Below are 22,639 nucleotides of genomic sequence, written 5' to 3' on the forward strand. Positions count from 1 at the left end.
AAATCAACATTTTATTACCTTATCTCTGCTATATCCTACTGGGATTGTAAATTTCTTCTGCTGGCTGTGTTTACAAAGCTTATCTATAGCTTGGACCTGCGGCCACAAACTTTCAGAATAGGTGGGGATACCACATGCTAAATCAACAATTTCAAATGCCAATATAAGGGTAAAGGAGCTACTTGTAAACAATTTAATACACTCCAGCAGGTAAAGTGGATCATTGGGAACAAATTAAAGGGGAGGACATTTTTGAGTAAACTGTCCCTTTAAATACAAAGTGGCCTGCAGGTAGAAAGGCTCTCAAGCCTTGTGTGGTGACTGAGCAAGTGAGATTTGGAAAAGTGTAAAAGAATGTGGTAAAATGTCAGTACAAAGGCTGTGAGTCTGAAGTGGTTTCTCTATCCTGGATTATTAGTGACAGCTGCACATAATTACTGTTAGGTGTGTGAATATATTAAGGTAAACAATAAGGTGGGTGGTGGTTGGGAAGGATTGGTGGGCTTGTGCTTGGAGTCTGAGGTTAGGTGTGAGGCTTGTAAAATGTCTTTGCAAATCTGGAGTCACCCAGGTGTACAAGTGGCTGGTTATTGCTATCGCAAGCTCGTGGTAGCAATTAGCGCTTATATTATTAGCCAGAGATCAAGTTCCCAGCATTGCTATAAACTTGCAATACCAGCGCACATTAGCAATGTGCTGGTATTACTCAGTGGAGCACAAACATCACTTTCACAAATGTGATATTTAGCGCTCCACTTGTAATCTGGCCCTAAATCAGTAATTGTACAAACAGACAGCAGCTAATAAGCCAGTATTTAAAGATGTCAAAATGCTTCACATGCAGTGGGCAAGTAATTTAACATAAATATACTGTTCTGTAGCCTCTTATTTTATACAGAGAGCAAGTATATACCCAGCTCACACAAAATTAATGCATCTGTAACATATAGTGAGGTGGTATATAGCCTGTAAGCACTTAAACAAATAATTGTATATTCAAATCATTTGATAACAATAAAGAAATTATCACTGTTCCTTTTACCCTTCTTCTATGTCACAAAATCTTTAAAATTCTTTCAGCCCACTGTTCAGTGGCACAATTATTGGCACCCCTATGAATTCAAATGAGAAAAATATATTTGAAGTATATTCCCATTGATATTTTATATTTTTTAGTACACCTGGGTGACTAGAAACAGGAAATTGTTCAACTATGACTTCCTGTTTCACAGGGGTATAAATATGAGGTAACATACTGGCCAAATTCTCTTAGTCATTCATCACAATGGGTAAGGCCAAGGAATATAGCTGTGATGTGCACCAAAAAGGTTATTGAGCTTCACAAAATGGGAAGTGGCTAAAAGAAAATAGCAAAAGCATTGGCAATGCTCATTTCCACCATCATGGCAATAATTAAGAAGTTCCAGTTAAAGGGACAGTATACCTTAAAATAGTTTTTCCCTTAATGGGTTTACGATTGCTTTTTTTACCAACTGCAGAGTAAAAAATTTATGAAAATTAGCTTTTTAAGATTTATTTCTGTATATTAAAGCTCTGATTTTGTGTTTTGAAGCCACAGCCTAATAAAATTGGTTGAGCTTGTAGGTATAATCAGATCTCATTACTGTATCACATTGTGCACATATACCTGCTTCTTTATCTTATATCTGTCCTTAAAACAATCACCAATACTTTGAGAGAACAATGGAAAATCAACATTTTATTACCTTATCTCTGCTATATCCGACTGGGAGTGTAAGTTCTTCTGCTGGCTGTGTTTACAAAGCTTATCTATAGCTGGTACGCGCGGCCACAAACTTTCAGAATAGGTGGGGATACCACATGCTAAATTAACAATTTCAAATGCCAATATAAGGGTAAAGGAGCTACGTGTAAACAATTTAATACACTCCAGCAGGTAAAGTGGATCATTGGGAACAAATTAAAGGGGAGAAATTTTTTGAGTAAACTGTCCCTTTAACTGGAAATGTTGTGAATCAACTGGGAAGAGGACGTGTGTCTCAACACATTGTGAAGAGGATGGTTCTAGTGGCCAAAATATCTCCAACGATCACAACTGGAGAATTGCAGAAGTTATTTGCGTCTTGGGGTCATAAAGTCTCCAAAACTACAATACAACATCACCTCAAGTTGTTTGAAAGTGTTTCAAGAAAAAAACTTCTACTCTCATCTAAAAACAAACTCAAGTGTCTTCAGTTTGCCAGACACTACTAGAACTTCAAATGGGATCGGGTTCTATGATCAGATGAAACTAAAATAGAGCTTTTAGGCAATAAAAACAGCTCCCTTGCCATGTATTCTCCAACCTCATCAGGCATTATAGGAGAAGACTCAGAGCGGTTATCTTGGCAAAGGGAGGTAGCACAAAGCATTGACTAAAAGGGTGAAAATAATTGTGCTACACTTATATTTAACAAAGATTTTTTTGGGATAAACTTGTGTTTGCAATTGTTCGATATCCATGAGTATTTTTGTGTATTTTTTTGACAAAAGGTTAAACAAAAAAGACACATTTTCACAGCCTCTTTGCTCATATTTACCAAGGGTGCCAATATTTGTGGAGGGCACTGTGGTCCAGAATACCCCACAATCATGTGTAGTTATAGCATATATTGTATTTGGTTGAATAGAACTATGGGGTTCATCAGAATCCTTTAGAAAAGCTTACCCGGTGATTTATCTATAAACATCCCCCTAGAATTTAATGGTTAATTTAGTAGAAAAATTATTAGATCAAATTTTCTAAAGGATTCTGGTCAACTCCCATGTGTTTAACCCAGGTAATTGCAACTACACTACAGGGAGGCCCTGCAGAAGGGTTAAGCACATAACACATGTTAGCTCTAAAGTAGCAATGCACTACTGGTACCTTGCTGAACACAGCCAGTGAGCCTATGACAAAAGACATACAATATGTGTAATCAACAGCTAGCTCCAAGTAGTGTATTGCTATTTTAAAGCAGATTTTTTTGGCCTTTATTACCCACTACCCAGTTTTGCATATCCGACACATATAAGCCTATCTAGCTTTATCTTTTAACAAATAATACTAAGAGAACAAAGCATATTTGATGATAATTGTAAATTGCAAAGAAAGTTGTTTAAATTGCATGCCTTGTCTGAATCACGAAAGTTTAATTTTGACTAAACTGTCCCTTTAAGCTCATGTTTTTATGCAAACAACTCCACGTAAATTCAGAAATGCTACTTAGTTGGTACTGGCAACCAGAGAGCCTTCTCTATTTACATATGGCCTCCAATCTCCTCATTTTGTACTGCCCACAAATCAGACAGATCAGAGCCCTTCTTATATCACATAATCCACACTTCTGTTAGTGATGCCTCTCCCTCTGCTTCTTCTCAGCACTTCCACACTGACGCAACTGCGCTCCATCTTCACAGCGACGCTCCATGTTCAAGCCAACGCTTTATCTTTACAGCTGCATTTCATTGCTGCATCGAATCACTTAGCAGCATCCACTGCTTGGTAAATCTACCCCAATCTACCCTGGTACTTTCCGGCTCGCTGGAAATGTAAGTTAAGAAGCAGCGGTCATAAGACTGCTTCTCCTTAACTCGTCCATCACCTCTGAGGTGGCGGACAGCAATCAGCCCGATTGGATACAATCGGGTTGATTGACACCGCCTGCTAGCGGCTGCAAATGTGCAGGGAGCAGGATTGTACAAGCATTTGACTAGAAATGCTTGTGCAATTATAAATGCCGACAGCATACGCTACAGCATATCATGTCCACCCGCACATTGAAAAATCTACTTCCAGCCTTCAATAGTGAGTGAATATTGATTTAACATTAACTCACTATTTTTCACTACTCACCACGGTTTAATTTCTACTAGCCAATCGCTAGTGGAAATTTTGAGCCCCGATATATATATAGATATATACTGTATATATACTGCAAAATAGATCCGCACTCACTGGACTTTAAATAACAAAACTTGGTTTATTGTTGTTACGTTTCGGGGATCAAACCGTCCCCTTCATCAGACCAAATGATGAAGGGGACGGTTTGATCTCCGAAACCTCACAACAACAAACCAAGTTTTGTTATTTAAAGTCCAGTGAGTGCGGATCTATTTTGCAGTATTGAAAACCATTGTTCCTGATACCCTGGCCAGTCAATGAGGAGATGAGAGTGTTTATCCCACAACTATTTTATATATATATATATATATATATATATATATTAGGGCTGTGCAGTTTTGAAAAAAAAATGACTAAAACACTTTCGCCCAGATTACGAGTCTTGCGTGAGAGGTCCTACGCTTCTTTTTAACGCCCGCTGGTATTACGAGTCTGGCAGGAACAGGTGTACCGCTCACTTTTTTCAGCGACTCGAGCATACTGCAAATCCACTTACGTCAATATTTTTAATGGGATTTGCCTAACGCTGGTATTACGAGTCTTGGAAAAAGTGAGCGGTAGACCCTCTCCTGTCAAGACTCCTACCGCATTTAAAAGTCAGTAGTTAAGAGTTTTATGGGCTAATGCCATAACATAAAACTCTTAACTAAAGTGCTAAAAAGTATACTAACACCCATAAACTACCTATTAACCCCTAAACCGAGGCCCCCCCGCACATCGCAAACACTTAAATACATTTTTTAACCCCTAATCTGCCGACCAGACATCGCCGCCACTTCAATAAATATATTAACCCCTAAACCGCCGCACTCCCGCCTTGCAAACACTAGTTAAATTTTATTAACCCCTAATCTGACATCCGTAACATCGCCGACACCTACCTACATTTATTAACCCCTAATCTGCCGACCCCAATGTTGCCACCACTATATTAAATGTATTAACCCCTAAACCTAAGTCTAACCTTAACCCCCCTAACTTAAATATAATTTAAAATAATCAAAAAAAATTACTACAATTAAATAAATGATTCCTATTTAAAACTAAATACTTACCTATAAAATAAACCCAAAGCTAGCTACAATATAACTAATAATTACATTGTATCTATCTCAGGGTTTATTTTTATTTTACAGGCAACTTTGTATTTATTTTAACTAGGTACAATAGTTATTAAAAAGTTATTAACTATTTAATAACTTCCTAGTAAAAAATTAAGTACAAATTTACCTGTAAAATAAACCCTAACCTAAGTTACAATTACACCTACACTATCATTAACATGTTGAGCAAAAAGAGGTTGCTTCTTGGGTGGTAACTAGCCATAGAACAAGCTATTATGCTATTGTTCATTCCCAGGTTGAGCACTTCTCTTTTTTTATTTATGCAAATTATGACACTTAGGGAAGTCTCCCTAAGTGTGATGCAGGAATCCAGACGTGGACCCGTTGCTCAGTGTGCCTAGAGGGATATGGCTGCACCTCACTGACGAGGCCCACAATAGGCCCAAACGTACGTCTGGGGTTTTGCCGTTTCTCTCGTTCAGAGAGGGATTGCCTGGTATTTCGGGGCTGGACTGCACTGTGAAGTCAGGATCAGACTGATATGCTTCAGGAAAGTTCTTCTCTGTGAAAGGCACATGTTGAGCAAAAAGAGGTTGCTTCTTGGGTGGTAACTAGCCATAGAACAAGCTATTATGCTATTGTTCGTTCCCAGGTTGAGCACTTCTCTCTTTTTATTTATGCAAATTATGACACTTAGGGAAGTATCCCTAAGTGTGATGCGGGAATCCAGACGTGGACCCGTTGCTCAGTGTGCCTAGAGGGATATGGCTGCACCTCACTGACGAGGCCCACAATAGGCCGAAACGTACGTCTGGGGTTTTGCCGTTTCTCTCGTTCAGAGAGGGATTGCCTGGTATTTCGGGGCTGGACTGCACTGTGAAGTCAGGATCAGACTGATATGCTTCAGGAAAGTTCTTCTCTGTGAAAGGCACATGTTGAGTTAAAAGAGGTTGCTTCTTGGGTGGTAACTAGCCATAGAACAAGCTATTATGCTATTGTTCGTTCCCAGGTTGAGCACTTCTCTCTTTTTATTTATGCAAATTATGACACTTAGGGAAGTATCCCTAAGTGTGATGCGGGAATCCAGACGTGGACCCGTTGCTCAGTGTGCCTAGAGGGATATGGCTGCACCTCACTGACGAGGCCCACAATAGGCCGAAACGTACGTCTGGGGTTTTGCCGTTTCTCTCGTTCAGAGAGGGATTGCCTGGTATTTCGGGGCTGGACTGCACTGTGAAGTCAGGATCAGACTGATATGCTTCAGGAAAGTTCTTCTCTGTGAAAGGCACATGTTGAGTTAAAAGAGGTTGCTTCTTGGGTGGTAACTAGCCATAGAACAAGCTATTATGCTATTGTTCGTTCCCAGGTTGAGCACTTCTCTCTTTTTATTTATGCAAATTATGACACTTAGGGAAGTCTCCCTAAGTGTGATGCGGGAATACAGACGTGGACCCGTTGCTCAGTGTGCCTAGAGGGATATGGCTGCACCTCACTGACGAGGCCCACAATAGGCCGAAACGTACGTCTGGGGTTTTGCCGTTTCTCTCGTTCAGAGAGGGATTGCCTGGTATTTCGGGGCTGGACTGCACTGTGAAGTCAGGATCAGACTGATATGCTTCAGGAAAGTTCTTCTCTGTGAAAGGCACATGTTGAGCAAAAAGAGGCTGCTTCTTGGGTGGTAACTAGCCATAGAACAAGCTATTATGCTATTGTTCGTTCCCAGGTTGAGCACTTCTCTCTTTTTATGTAAGTTACAATTACACCTAACACTACACTATAATTAAATAAATTACCTAAATTAACTACAATTAATTACAATTAAATTAAATTAACTAAAGTACGAAAAAAAAACCACTAAATTACAGAAAATAATAAAATAATTACAAGAATTTTAAACTAATTACACCTAATCTAATCCCCCTAATAAAAAAAACCCCCCCAAAATAATAAAAACCCCTACCCTATACTAAATTACAAATAGCCCTTAAAAGGGCCTTTTGCGGGGCATTGCCCCAAAGTAATCAGCTCTTTTACCTGTAAAAAAAAAGACAATACCCCCCAACATTAAAACCCACCACCCACACACCCAACCCTACTCTAAACCCACCCAATTCCCCCTTAATAAAACCTAACACTACCCCCTTGAAGATCACCCTACCTTGAGACGTCTTCACCCAACCAGGCAGAAGTGGTCCTCCAGACGGCCAGAAGTCTTCATCCGATCCGGGCAGAAGAGGACCTCCAGACGGGCAGAAGTCTTCATCCAGGCGGCATCTTCTATCTTCATCTATTCGGAGCGGATACATCTTCAAGCCATCCGACGCGGAGATTCCTCTTCCATCCGACGACTAACAATAAATGACAGTACCTTTAAGTGACATCATCCAAGATGGTGTCCCTTCAATTCCGATTGGCTGATAGAATTCTACCAACCAATCGGAATTAAGGTAGAAAAAATCCTATTGGCTGATCCAATCAGCCAATAGGATTGAGCTCGCATTCTACTGGCTGATTGGAACAGCCAATAGAATGCAAGCTCAATCCTATTGGCCGATTGGATCAGCCAATAGGATTTTTTCTACCTTAATTCCGTTAGCCACGCACACCATTACTGACAAAAACTCGTAATCTAGCCGTTTAATTTTCCAGTTAAAAATGTATCTTAATTTACATGTTTGTCAATGGCCAATACACTCTGGGAGCATAAAAATACAAACCACAAAATAGTTAAAATCAAGCTGCCTGTGCTGTGGTTACAACTAAACACTAAAAAAAGGTATGCTAAACACTACAACTAAACACGAGGAATGCAATCAAATCAAATATGTTATGCGTCACAGAAGTTAATAAAAAAAAGGTAGTGGCACTTTACATTGTTTTTTACAATACAATACCTCCCAACATTTCCAAATTTATATATTAAAGTACTCAAAAACATATACAGCATACACACATATACACAGACACAGTCTCAACCACAGAGCAACACACATCATACAAACACACACTGCAGAGCATACAAAAAACAAGCACCCACACAGCAACACATACTACAAAGCATACACGTATACGTATAGATACTCAACATACATACACTACATAGCATTCACTTACATGCAGACTCTAAACATACACACACCATTTACACATACATGCAGACACACAACATACACCACATACATGCAGACATTCAACATACACACACTACACAGCATGCACATACAGACAGACAGAGACAGACAAACTATATACACAGCATACACACAGACACAGTACACAGCATTCACATACATGCAGACACACAACATACACATACCACATACACAGCATCACATAGATGCAGACACCAGACACATTTCACAGCATGCACATACATGTAGATACACAACATACACACTAAGTATGCACTTTCAAGTACTAATAAGCATAACATACACATTTGTTTAATACAGAAGGGACAACTAAGTAGTATCTAAAATCTTTCATTTAGATGGGGCTTCAGAGGTCAAGTCGGGTGGGAACGCATGGGAAGGGAGTTCCTGCACTATTTTTGCAAGAGGAACTAAGTTCCCTCTGAACAGAGAACAGAAACACTTTGATAAACACTGCTGCTGTTGGTGGGAGGAAGTGGACCACAGTCTGGTTAGAGGGATATGAGAAGCTCTAGTAATGGACAGTAACACCTCCTACAATACACTAAATGTAAGACTGTCAGCTGTCCTGCCATGTTATCACCCCTGTTATGAATATTATCTTTATTATCTTTTATACACATGGTGCTTACATTTCTGTGTGGCTTGCTCTGGGGTTATTTAGCTTCCCTCCGCAGAAATAGAACTATTGCACCTTAAGTGGGTGAAACTCTGTGACAGAGGAGTCGTCTCAGGCCTAAAGGCTACCATTCAACGCTTTATGGTATTTAACTTAATTTCATTAACCAAAGTCTATAGATTATATACATAATATAAATACAGTGTGTGTCTGTATGTATATATATATATATATCCTGGGGTCGATCCGATAAAAATCGGAACAGCCAATAGAATGCCAATAGAATGCGAGCTCAATCTGATTGGCTGATTGGATCAGCCAATCGGATTGAACTTGAATCTGATTGGCTGATTCAATCAGCCAATCAGATTTTTTTAACTTAATTCCGATTGGCTGATAGAATCCTATCAGCCAATCGGAATTCGGCGGACGCCATCTTGGATGACGTCATTTAAAGGTACCTCATTCCAAGTTCAGCAGTCGGCCGGGATGGATGCTCCGCGGCGGCGGAGCGAAGAAAGAAGATTGAAGATGCCGCCGGAAGAATGAAGACTTTGCTGCCGCTTGGAGGAAGACGTCGCCGGAGGAAGAATTCTTCTTTGCCGCTTGGAGGATGACATCGCCAGAGGAAGAATTCTTCTTTGCCGCTTGGAGGACGACATCGCCCGGATCGGATCAGGAGTTCGGCCCGGTGTGGTGAAGACAAGGTAGGGAGATCTTCAGGGGGGTAGTGTTAGGCTTTTTTAAGGGGGGTTTGGGTGGGTTTAGAATAGGGGTATGTGGGTGGTGGGTTGTAATGGGGGGGGGATTGTATTTGTTGAATGCAAAAGAGCTGAATTCTTTGGGGCATGCCCCACAAAAGGCCCTTTTAAGGGCTGGTAAGGTAAAGAGCTTTGAAATTTGTTGAATTTAGAATAGGGCAGGGAATTTTTTTTATTTTGGGGGTTTATTATTTTATTAGGGGGCTTAGAATAGGTGTAATTAGCTTAAAAATCTTGTAATCTTTTTTTTATTTTTTGTAATTTAGTGTTTGTTTTTTTTTGTAATTTAGTTTAGTTAAATTAATTGTATTTTTAGATAGATGTTTGTAGTTTATTAAATTTATTGATAGTGTAGGTGTATTTGTAACTTAGGTTAGGATTTATTTTACAGGTAATTGGGTAATTATTTTAACTAGGTAGATATTAAATAGTTAATAACTATTTAATATCTATTATACCTAGTTAAAATAATTAACAATTTACCTGTAAAATAAATATTAACCCTAACATAGCTACAATGTAATTATTAATTATATTGTAGCTATCTTAGGGTTTATTTTATAGGTAAGTATTTAGATTTAAATAGGAATATTTTAGTTTATAAATGAATTAGATTAATTTAATAAGAATTTAGTTAGAGGTGTTAGGGTTAGATAGAGTTAATATAGTTAATATAAATACTATAGTAACTATATTAACTATATTAACCCTAATATAATTAGGGTTAATATAGTTAATATATATAATGTAATACCTATATTAACTATAATATACTTAGGGTTAATATAGATAATATAGCTGGCGGCGGGGTAGGTAGATTAAATTAGGGGTTAATCATTTTAATAGAGATGGCGGCGGTGTAAGGGGCTTACATTAGGGGTTAATAATTTTAATATAGATGGCGGCGGTGTTAGGGGCTCACTTTAGGGGGTTATAGATATAATATAGCTGGCGGCGGGGTACGGGAGCGGCGGTTTAGGGGTTAATAACTTTATTAGGTTGCGGCGGGGTAAAGGAGCGGCGGTTTAGGGGTTAATAGCTTTTTTATTGTTAGGCTAGTGAGGGGGGATAGCGGATAGAGGGTTAGACGTGTCGGGCTATGTTAGGGAGGCGTGTTAGACAGTGCGGGCTATGTTAGGGAGGCGTGTTAGACAGTGCGGGTGTTTTAAACTTTAGTCAGGTTTTATAGGCGCCGGCAGTTTCTAACGTGCCGCAAGTCACTGGCGACGCCAGAAATTTGTACTTACGCAGATTTCTGGACATCGCTGGTTTGTGAGACTTACGGCACGTTAGCATCTGACGGCGTCTTATATGGGATGGCTCGAGTTGCGAGCTGAAACTGCGGGCGACGCCGGTCTCCTCGCTTGCGCCGCAAACTGCGATCTATATCGGATCGCGCCCCCTATATTATAAAAGGCCAAGGCCAAGTGTGTTTGTCTAAAGCTGTCATGCGCAGTAGAGACTGCGCGGACAAACACACCTGGCCTTCAGCTGCAGAGTAGTGCGCACTGCGGAAGCTGCCTGGTGGGGGCGTGACCGGCGTCGGGCGTGCCGTGATGGGGGCGTGGTCGATGGCGTGACAGAGGGGCGTGGCCGGCGGGCGTGACGAGGGGGCGTGGTCTCGCGGGTGCGCACGGGAGGGGCGTGGCCGGCGGGAGAGACAGCGAGCAGAAGAGGGGGGAAGAGAAAAAGAGGGAGAGAGAGCACAAGAGCGTGGGAGAGAAAGAGGGGGAGAGAGAGGGGGGAGAGAGAGCTCAAAAGAGAGGGGGGGGGGAGAGAGCTCAAAAGAGAGGGGGGAGAGAGCTCAAAAGAGAGGGGGGAGAGAGAGCTTAAAAGAGAGGTGGGAGAGAGAACGCAAAAGAGGGAGAGAGAGAGAGAGCGCAAAAGAGAGGGGGAGAGAGCGCGAGAGGGGGAGAGAGCACAAGAGAGGGGGAGAGAGAGAGCTCAAAAGAGAGGGGGGAGAGAGAGCGCAAAAGAGAGGGGGGAGAGAGAGCGCAAAAGAGAGGGGGGAGAGAGAGCGCAAAAGACAGGGGGGAGAGTTTAAAAGAGAGCGCAAAAGAGGGGGAGAGAGCACAAAAGAGAAGGGGGAGACAGAGTGCAAAAGAGGGAGAGAGAGAGCACAAAAGAGAGGGGGAGAGAGCGCAAAAAAGAGGGGGAGAGAGCGCAAAAAAGAGGGGGAGAGAGCGCAAGGGGGGGAAAACACAAAAGAGAGGGGGAGAGAGCGCAAAAAAGAGGGGGAGAGCGCAAAAAAGAGGGGGGAGAGAGCGCAAAAGAGTGGGGGGAGAGAGAGAGCTCAAAAGAGAGGGGGGAGAGAGAGCTCAAAAGAGAGGGGGGAGAGAGAGTTTAAAAGAGAGGCGGGAGAGAGAGTGCACAAAAGAGGGGGAGAGAGTGCAAAAGAGAGGGGGAAAGAGCGCAAAAGAGAAGGGGGAGAGAGTGCAAAAGAGGGGAAGAGAGAGTGCAAAAGAGGGGAAGAGAGAGCAAAAGAGAGGGGGAGAGAGCAAAAGATAGGGGAAGAGAGAGCAAAAGAGAGGGGGAGAGAGAGCAAAAGAGAGGGGAGGAGAGAGAGCACAAAAGAGGGGGGAGAGAGAGAGCAAAAGAGGGGGGAGAGAGCAAAAGAGGGGGGAGAGAGCAAAATACTGGAGAGAGAGAGCAAAAGAGGGCGAGAGAGAGCAAGAGGGGGGAGAGAGCAGATGAGGGGGGAAGAGAGAGAGCGAGCAAAAGAGGGGAGAGAGAGCAAAAGAGGTGGGAGAGAGAGAGCAAAAGAGGGGGGAGAGAGAGCACAAGAGGGGAGAGAGAGAGCAAAAAAGGGGAGAGAGAGAGAGCAAAAGAGGGGGAGAGTGCAAAATAAGGGGGAGAGAGAGAACTCAAAAGAGAGGGGGGGAGAGAGAGAGAGCGCAAAAGAGAGGGGGGAAAGAGAGGGAGCAAGGGTTGGAACCGCTGTACCTAAAAAATTGGCCAGTGTACACGGGCTTTAGGACTAGTATATATATATATATATATATATATATATATATATATATATATATATATATATATATATATAAATGAAACAATATTAATTGTTAGGGATGATGGAAGTCTTGGTGAGTTCCCACACTTTTTTTTTGTAGGACTTGGGCCCTGTGAGGCTTATTTGGTTTCAGGCACTGTAAAAATGTTCCTGCAAATAGGAAGTATACATATGTGAGGTATGTAAGCGCAGCATAACTGACCTGTAAGTACTAAAGTATGAGGAATACAAAACTGCTATGATGTGCTTTCTTATTCCCACCGATGAGACTCACATATTACAAGCCCTCAATGGGTTAAGGGTCATTCACCTAAACACATATAAGGAGCAGGGGGGGAGGGCAGGGAAATGCTGCTATAAATTTGTCAAAACAAACAAGCTGAATTAATGCTGCTGCAGCTCCTGCTGCTAAAACCGCTCAGATAGACAACATGTGGCCTTACCTAGATCAACAAAGCTTCTTTTCACTGTGCTCCATCTGTCCCACCCTCCCAGAGCAGTCAGACAGCACTCATGCCTTGTCAGGTCCCCACACACCCGGTGTTCTAAAGAAAATGGTATACTGCATAGGAATGTGTATACCACGTCACTTTAGGTCACGTGACTCAGCTGCTGGAGGGGTGTTGCGCTCAATGCGCATGTGCAAGAGGCTCAACCTCCTCCAAACAGCTGATGCTCTGGCTATGCGCGCTCATGTGAACAGCATGTGTGCCATTAGCCTTGTCTTCAGCATGGGATCGCGGCAGCGCGCATAGGAGTGACATGATCCCATGCTTCTCATTGGCGTTAACGTCAGCTCTATTGTGAGGAGCACAATAAAATGCTCCTCACAATAGAACTGTCAGCTAATGTAGGTAATAGGCATAAGGATCATAAGCTCTGCAAGGCACAAACTTCACAGTACTGCTGAACACATTGTTGGCATGAAGCTGTCTTACTGATCCCCACTAATGTGCAAACTCTCACAGCGCTCATTAGCATGCTATAAATATATTTTCCAGCAGTATTCTGGCTGCTCAACACGACAGCTCCTGTCACAAATTACACAGACCTTGTGCGCATGCGGCGTTCATTGTGCGCCACACCGCTCCAACAGCTGATACTACGTCACCAGAAGTAACGTGGTATATACATTCCTATGGTATATTATTATCGGTTATTTGTAGAGCGCCAACAGATTCCGATTTGTAGAGCGCCAACAGATTTGTAGAGCGCCAACAGATGTGGTATACCATTTACCTTAGAACACTGGTGCTAAAACTGATCAGTAGCTGCCTTCTGAACTTTTATTAGGAGTCTGTGCTGTGCGCTAGTGTGAGAGCTTAGCTAGTATAAGGGGTACTCACATGTTTATCTTGCACTAACAAACAGGAGGACCCAAAGCACTGAGTTCTAATCGTGTCTCTGCTGAGTTGCCACTTGCAATACTACCGATCAGATGCACCTATCTGCGCTAAGATAGTCAGTTCCATGCATACAGTCACTATAGCAGCGCCACTGTGAGGAGCCAAATGATTATTGATCATGTGCAGCATGTTATTCGGTTTACGCTGAAAAGTCATCCGCGGTAAATCGCACAGCCCTAATATATATATATATCAGGGACGTGCACTCATAGGAGGCAGGGGAGGCAGTGCCTACCCTGCCATATGTGGCCAAAGCTTAATTAAATTTTAATTAAAACAAAAAAAAAAGTCAAAAAAAAATATTTCCACCCCCATGTAATGCTATGGAGAGGCAGGTACAGGAAAGCTTCTCTCCATTGCAGTACATGGGTCAAAGGAAAAGCTGTGCTGCAGCGCCACCTGTGTTCTGTCAATATATTAGCAGCAAAAATTGGGACCAATAGGAGGCACCCCTCTTGATGCCTCCTAGCAAGTGAAGGATATATAGAATAATCAGAAGGAAGATGCAGTGAGCAGGGTCATGTGACACAACTGGAAGCTGAGGTAACCTAAGAACAGATGACACCAAGCAGAAGAGTAAAGTAGTATTCTACATCTCTTGTGATTCACAAATTGTGTTCAGATACAGCTCATTAACAGGGGGGACAGTAAGTGAACATAACCCAAGCAGAAGAGTAAAGTAGTATTCTACATCTCTTGTGATTCACAAATTGTGTTCAGATACAGCTCATTAACAGGGGGGACAGTAAGTGAGCATAACCCAAGCAGAAGTGTAAAGTAGTATTCTACATCTCTTGTGATTCACAAATTGTGTTCAGATACAGCTCATTAACAGGGGGGACAGTAAGTGAGCATAACCCAAGCAGAAGAGTAAAGTAGTATTCTACATCTCTTGTGATTCACAAATTGTGTTCAGATACAGCTCATTGACAGGGGGACAGTAAGTGAGCATAACCTAATACTCATAGGAAGTCAAAGGGTCAATTCAAGTTTAAATCCATCATTTAAAACCCATAGTTTGAAGTTAAGTGTGCAGTGTCCACATTATTTAAATTAAAGTTTTTGACATTGAATATTGCTAAGCCTCTCTTTTTCATGGTTATTTGATTTAATTAGGTACAAACTCCATATATGTTATGTCTGTTCAGTCAGAGGATGCAGTATCTATTTTTATTTTTCTCTGTGTCTCCATTTATTTATAGACTGCTGTTAACTTGTAATTCACAAATCAATTGAAAGCTGTTGCATTGTGCTTTTAATATGTGCTGCTTTTATACACGTTTATATTAATAAAAGGAGATAATGAGTCATTTAAAAACTATATGTAATGATTGCAGTTAAATGTTTTTAGAAATAATGCCACTGTAAAGTAACTGGTTAAACACATAGTCAAAAGGAGACATTTAAAATTAAACTTTCATGATTGAGGTAGAGCATGCTATTTTAATAGACTTTTCTAGTTATTTATATTTTGAGAATTAGCATCAACTGTTACTGGCCCCATGTCAGCAAATCAAATTAGTTTTTGAAAGGAACATGAGTCATAATTACATTTCCATCATTCAGATAGAAATTGCACAATGTACCTCATTCTTTTGGTATCCTTTGTTGAAGAGCATACCTAAGTGGGATGTGCACGTGCGTTTCTTGAACACCATATTGCAGCAGCTGTGTTGGCAGTATTGATAACTTGTCCTTTGTGTAAAACTTGTATGGTAAATTATTTCTATTTTTACAATACAGTAGTGAGTAGAGAAGAGATTGGGGATCATTCTATTTGCTTAGTAACTGGCACTATGCCACAGAATTGTGTGAGTGTGTATGTGAGCAGAGTGTATGTGTGTGTGGGTGGGTGTCAGTGAGCAGAGTATGTGTGCTTTATTCTCCAGGTAATCAATACATTTCCGCTGGTGCTTTAGTGCAGTGTTTCTCAACAATGGTCCTCAAGTACCCCCAATAGGCCAGGTTTTCATTATAGCTGAATCAGTGCACAGGTGAAGTAATCAGCTGATCAGTAACTCAGTGGTTACTAACTTGCTCTCACCCATCACCTGATTATGTAACCTGTGCACTGGTTCAGCTATCATTTAAACCTGCCCTGTTGGGGGTACTTGTGGCCCTCTGTACATGTGTTTTTTTTAATCACGTTTGCTGTGACCACTTCCTGCACTGATCAAGCAATCACTGTGTAAGAAAGTAGCAATTAAAAACCAAATACAGGGTGCGCTAATGAAAGCTGCTAATATAGAGGATAGAATAAAACTAACAAATGCAGAGTTAGTATTAAAAAACGAATGATGTTTATACCATAAAATATATTTTAATATATATAAATGAACCCTAATACATGTAAACTAACATTTGAAATACATAATATGTAAAATATAAAAAGAAAAAATATAAAACCACCGGTGGAAAAAATATCAGGGGAACGAAATGAGAGTCCGTGGTAGGCTTTAAAAATGTATCCAAATCAAAGTTCATTGGTTAAAAATGCAAATGAAAAAATGTATAAAAATCAATTGAGAGCATGGAAAGCAGCTGAGTCAGTCTATGTGGCTGTATCAATGTAACTTTGCATCAATGTAACATTCGAAATAAAAGTTCCGTGGGTGGCTGAAAGGACAATCTGCATCAAAATGGAAAAGTCAGTGCCATAAATGATTCGTCTTACAAGTTAGACTCACCCAGAATACGAAGCTATTTTCTGTTATGCTTCTCCGTGTACAAGTGTAGTAAGTCCGATGTGAACACGTTAGACCCTTGATAGATAGGAAATTACCTTTCAGGTGAACAGTATCGCTCCAGCGTGTACTGTGGTTTGCCGGATTGTGCAGCGTGTGCGGGGTCACGTGATGATTTGTTCCAATCAGATGCACGGATTACCGGGTGGTCTGTAGATCAGCGTGTAAGAGATGTCTGCAGATTCTAAGAGTCACAGTTAGCCAGGCTTGGTGTTGTGAGATGGGAAACAATGTTACATTGCAGTTGGGATTGTTTTTGTAGAGTTCAGAATAGAAAACAACAGAGCGCTCTGTATGTTAAGTTAGACTTGGTAGTAAAAACAATCACAGTGTTGCGGATCAACGCGTTTCAGCTGGTGTAGCCTTTTTCTACTACCAAGTCTAACATTGATGCAAAGTTACATTGATACAGCCACATAGACTGACTCAGCTGCTTTCCATGCTCTCAATTGATTTTTATACATTTTTTCATTTGCATTTTTAACCAATGAACTTTGATTTGGATACATTTTTAAAGCCTACCACGGACTCTCATTTCGTTCCCCTGATATTTTTTCCACCGGTGGTTTTATATTTTTTCTTTTTATATTTTACATATTATGTATTTCAAATGTTAGTTTACATGTATTAGGGTTCATTTATATATATTAAAATATATTTTATGGTATAAACATCATTCGTTTTTTAATACTAACTCTGCATTTGTTAGTTTTATTCTATCCTCTATATTAGCAGCTTTCATTAGCGCACCCTGTATTTGGTTTTTAATAGTTATTGTTCAGAGGTATTTTGGAACTAACCTCTCTTTTTTTCAGGGTAGCCATTTTTGTGCTAATCCACAGACCTCCTTTTTTCCTCAAAAGAAAGTAGCAATGCCAGTTATACTATAAAAATTGCAATATAAAATGACCTTATCTTTAAGATAAGAGGCATTGAGGGGCTAGTCATTGACAATTAAAATACAAAAGAAACAATTATGTTTAGGAAGTTTTTAGTAAACGCTCTCATTTCAACATGCGCTAGGTTTACTTTACCAAACAATATGTAATATGACTGTTTAACATAAGGGTTAGGAGAATCCCAGCTTGTGGCAATTGGTAAATTATTCTTCCTTTTTCGGCCATGCACAAAATGCCATCTCTAATAGCAATGGCTAGCCACTATCATAAAAATTGCCATAAAGAAGTGATAAGTTCCAGCGCCCAGTATAATACCCCTAAGCTCCTTTACAGGTTACCTTCCCTAAAGTTAACCAAATATACACAGAAAAAAGACAACTTGGATAGTTTGGAAGCGCTAAAAAAGCCAAAGGGGTGTCTGGAGATCAATATATAAATATAGATTTGCACAATATAAACGGTAATACAGCAGATTATAGAATAAGCAGATTATAAACAATCATATAATTTAGTAGACAATTTGGTTAAAACAGATTGCGGGGGACATCTCCCTTTAAAACAATAATACCTCTATAGAAATTTCATATAAAAATACCAAATGACTAAGTTCTCACTAAAATAGAACGAAAGATTAATAAAAACAAGTTAAATTGACTACGTACAGCTAAGCGCTAATTCCACCTTATATATTCAGATTATAAAAGAACACAGTCTGTTTAAATTTCTCTCAGATATGTGTCAAATTGATAAAATGTTCCTTAGCACTGAGGCTAGTTTGACACAATAGGTAAAACGTATCTTATCACAGAGGCTAATTTTTGACAGAATAGACAGATGCAGTCTTATGTTATAAAGTGTCTTTTGTCTGCAGATTATAAGATGCCCTTAGTTATTTCGATTTGCAAATGCTGTATAGGACATAGGCTTACCGGATCTTCTGACACATTCAGGCCTTGTTTCCATTGAGTTGGTAAAGTTTGGAAACATAAAAATTCTCTATTGACGTTAATGGAGATAAATGGTTTTACACCCAGTTTCCAAACTTTACCACCTCAATGGAAACAAGGCCTGAATGTGTCAGAAGATCCGGTAAGCCTATGTCCTATACAGCATTTGCAAATCGAAATAACTAAGGGCATCTTATAATCTGCAGACAAAAGACACTTTATAACATAAGACTGCATCTGTCTATTCTGTCAAAAATTAGCCTCTGTGATAAGATACATTTTACCTATTGTGTCAAACTAGCCTCAGTGCTAAGGAACATTTTATCGATTTGACACATATCTGAGAGAAATTTAAACAGACTGTGTTCTTTTATAATCTGAATATATAAAGTGGAATTAGCGCTTAGCTGTACGTAGTCAATTTAACTTGTTTTTATTAATCTTTCGTTCTATTTTAGTGAGAACTTAGTCATTTGGTATTTTTATATGAAATTTCTATAGAGGTATTATTGTTTTAAAGGGAGACGTCCCCCGCAATCTGTTTTAACCGAATTGTCTACTAAATTATATGATTGTTTATAATCTGCTTATTCTTATTAAATTATTCTAATTTAACTACAAGTGTATTACCGTTTATATTGTGCAAATCTATATTTATATATTGATCTCCAGACACCCCTTTGGCTTTTTTAGCGCTTCCAAACTATCCAAACTAGCCACTACCATGCAATGACCTGTGCGTATACTTTAGGTGCACTTTCAAGCTAACACACACTTGCATTCATATGTCACTAACCTACAGATTACTACACGTGGTTTCACTCACACTCATTGCAGCATAAACACACAATGACCCAGATAAATTTACACAGGGCCAAACTCACAGTAAAATACACAAAAACCCATAATGACACACAGATTCCTATTCTTGCAGTTATACTCCGAGTCCCCACCTATATTTACATAACTGCATAAGAAATGTCAATAGCAATAGTTGTCCAACAGTTTCAAACACAGACCCTTCTTTAATACTGAGAATGGCAACTCATGCAGAAGTTACACTGGTGCTATTTGCTGGGTAGACTCCATACCTAGTAAAAGAGTGTACTTACCAATCAGTGGCTAAGCACATTGTCAGAGGGCTATAGCAGCATTTTCTGTCACACACTATTGTTGCAGATGTCTCTTTAATAATAAGCAGAGTGAAACAGACAGTAAGTGAACCATAATGCCCTCCATCTTGGTAGCCACACTGATCTTCTATGCTGTTTCACTGTCCTGTGTCTGATCGCCCCTCCTCCATATCACACCTTGCTTTGGGCAGGTTTCTGTACAGCAGACGAGTATACACAACACAGATTGAATTCCTCTGAGTCTAATTTGTCCATAACAAATGGTCCCATGCACAGCTGACAGCTGCACATAATACAAAACAATAAAGCATCATTAAAACTTAATTTTCAATCTGCATTTGAAAGAGCAGTAATTAAATATCACCTAGATTACAAGTTTTGCATTTGGGTTGTAATGCAACGTCAGTCCCGCACTCAAAAAATGACGTTTCTGCTTGGGATTTCCATAGCCCTGCCATTGCAGGTTTTGGGGTGAGGCTAAAATGCTTGCGTTACAGCCTATACCGACACGATCCATACCGCAATCTGAGACCAGTAGTTATGAGTTTTGCGCCACAAAACTGTTACGCAAAACTCATAACTAAAGTGTTACAAAGTACACTAACACCCATAAACTACCTATTAACCTCTAAATTGCCACCCTCCCGCATTGCAAACACTATATTAAACCTATTAACCCCTAATCTGCCGCTTACCCACATTGCCGCCACTAATAAAATGTATTAACCCCTATTCCGCCGCTCCCTGACATCGTCAACACTATAATAAAGTTTTTAATCCCTATTCCACCACTCCCTGACATCGCCCACACTATAATAAAGATATAAACCCCTAAACCTCTGGCCTCCCACATCACTGCCACAAAATAAACCTATTAACCCCTAAACCGACAGCCCCCCACATCTCAAAAAACTAAATTAATCTATTAACCCCTAAACCTAACAGCCCCCTAACTTTAAATTCAAATTACAAGATCCCTATCTTAAAATAAATGAAAACTTACCTTGGTGATTACAAAATTAAGTTTAAACTATAAAGTAAACTAACATTTCTATTATACTAAAATTAAAATAACTATCAATTAAATCAATTAAATTACACATTAAAAAAACCTAACACTACTAAAAAAAATTAAATCTACAATTACAAAAAATAAGAAATACTAAATTACAAAAAATAACAAACGAAATTATCCAAAATAAAAACAATTACACCTAATCTAATAGCCCTATAAAAATAAAAAGCCCCCACAAAATAAAAAAACCTAGCCTACAATAAACTACCAATAGCCCTTAAAATTGTCTTTTGTAGGGCATTGCCCTAAATAAATCAGCTCTTTTACCAGAAAAAAAATACAAAGACCCCCAACAGTAAAACCAACCCCCCAAAATAAAAAAACCTAATTCATTACCCTGAAAAGGGCATTTGTATGGACTTTGCCCTTAAAAGGGCATTCAGCTCTTTTTTTTGCCCTGAAAAGGGCATTTAGCTCTTTTAAGAACCCCCAAACCCTAATCAAAAAAAAAAAAAAACACCCCAAAAAAGTTTAAAAAAACCTAACACTAACCCCTGACGATCCACTTACAGTTTCTGAAGTCAGGACATCCAGACGGCGAAGTCTTCATCTAGATTTAGATTATCCCAGGCATTTTTAAAGTCCCCCACCGTGTTTGTCATTACTACCTCTTGTGGAAGTTTATTTCATGAATCAATCACCCTTTCTGTAAACAAGTGCTTCCTTATATTACTACTGAATGTAGTGCTCCAGAAATGTGCATGCTCTTTAGCTTACATCCCTGATTTTAAACAAAGGGTGAGTCCATCTCAAGTGGTCCATTATATGTATATACAAAGTATAATGCATATTGTTTTAATTATTGACTTGAATTTAAACAGCCGTTTTTTTAATTCTCTTTTTTTTTTTTTTTTTTTACAATAATATTTATTTTTCATTAAATAATTTTGTTATAAAAGTCGGTAGCTTTGCAAAGTTAAACATTATGCAGTTATGTAAAACTATAAAGTTGCCACTGTCTTTTAGAACATATTTATATAACGAAAAATAAATATTATTGTTAAAAAAACAAAAACATGCAAAAAAACACAGCTGTTTAAATGTAATACAATAATTAAAATAATATGCATTATACAAGAAAATGCATATACATGAAACATTGCACATATATATATATATATATATATATATATATATATATATACTGTATATATATATATATATATAATAAAGCAGAGAAAGCGCACTCTCACTTAAAAGGCATCTACCAGGGTGCAGGCACGGTTCGATACAGAATAGATGAAACTTGCACTCACTGGATTTTTAGAAAAGGTGCTTTATTTAGCACAAAAAAGTAAAGTTTCGGGGATCAATCACCCCTTCATCAGACCATATATATATATATTTTATTTTTTTTGTCTTTAATAGTAAGGTAGATCGGAAACATGATGTAGATATAGGCGTTCAGTGGGAGTTTGCTGGGCGTTCCAGGAGAGTAGCTTGCATTTTATTGGGGACACATCACCAGTAGTGCGATATCTTCCAATCGCTGCCCTGCAGGTATAGGTTTTTCAGCCATATTTGGAAAGGTGGCGATATTTCCAGTGTGAGGCAGGTAGTATAAGTTTAGTAAAAGTAAGGTTACGCATGTATTGTTTGAAGTGTTCCTACACAAAAAACCTCTTTGTTTCAGTGAACGCACTGTATGTGCTGTGTAGACGCACTGTATGTGCTGTGTAGACGCACTGTATGTGCTGTGTAGACGCACTGTATGTGCTGTGTAGACGCACTGTATGTGCTGTGTAGACGCACTGTATGTGCTGTGTAGACGCACTGTATGTGCTGTGTAGGAACACTTTGAATACACCCCCTCTCTCCTGACAGCTGATAGTGCTGACAAGTGGCAATGTTGGTGGAATTTTGCTGAATCTGCAATCCCTATTATTTCCTGTGGGAGACACATCGCCATTAAGCGGTTAAGC

The 22,639-nt window shown here is 39.6% G+C and overlaps 1 protein-coding gene across 2 annotated transcripts in view; it reads right to left on the minus strand.

The window, feature by feature from the left end:
- Positions 1-22,639, minus strand: part of GAL3ST1 (galactose-3-O-sulfotransferase 1) — an 89,734-nt gene that overhangs the window by 13,908 nt on the left and 53,187 nt on the right. Inside the window, exon 1 of one of the 2 annotated variants that reach the window (XM_053702210.1) lies at positions 19,622-19,753. The exons of the other annotated variant lie outside the window; for it this stretch is intronic. The gene's annotated coding sequence lies outside the window, so the exon portion shown is untranslated. Of the gene's footprint in view, positions 1-19,621; positions 19,754-22,639 lie in introns of those variants that run through there. 2 annotated transcript variants of the gene reach the window in all.

Source organism: Bombina bombina, chromosome 2 (genome assembly GCF_027579735.1).
Source record: "Bombina bombina isolate aBomBom1 chromosome 2, aBomBom1.pri, whole genome shotgun sequence".
In the NCBI taxonomy this organism is placed as follows: Eukaryota; Metazoa; Chordata; class Amphibia; order Anura; family Bombinatoridae; genus Bombina; species Bombina bombina.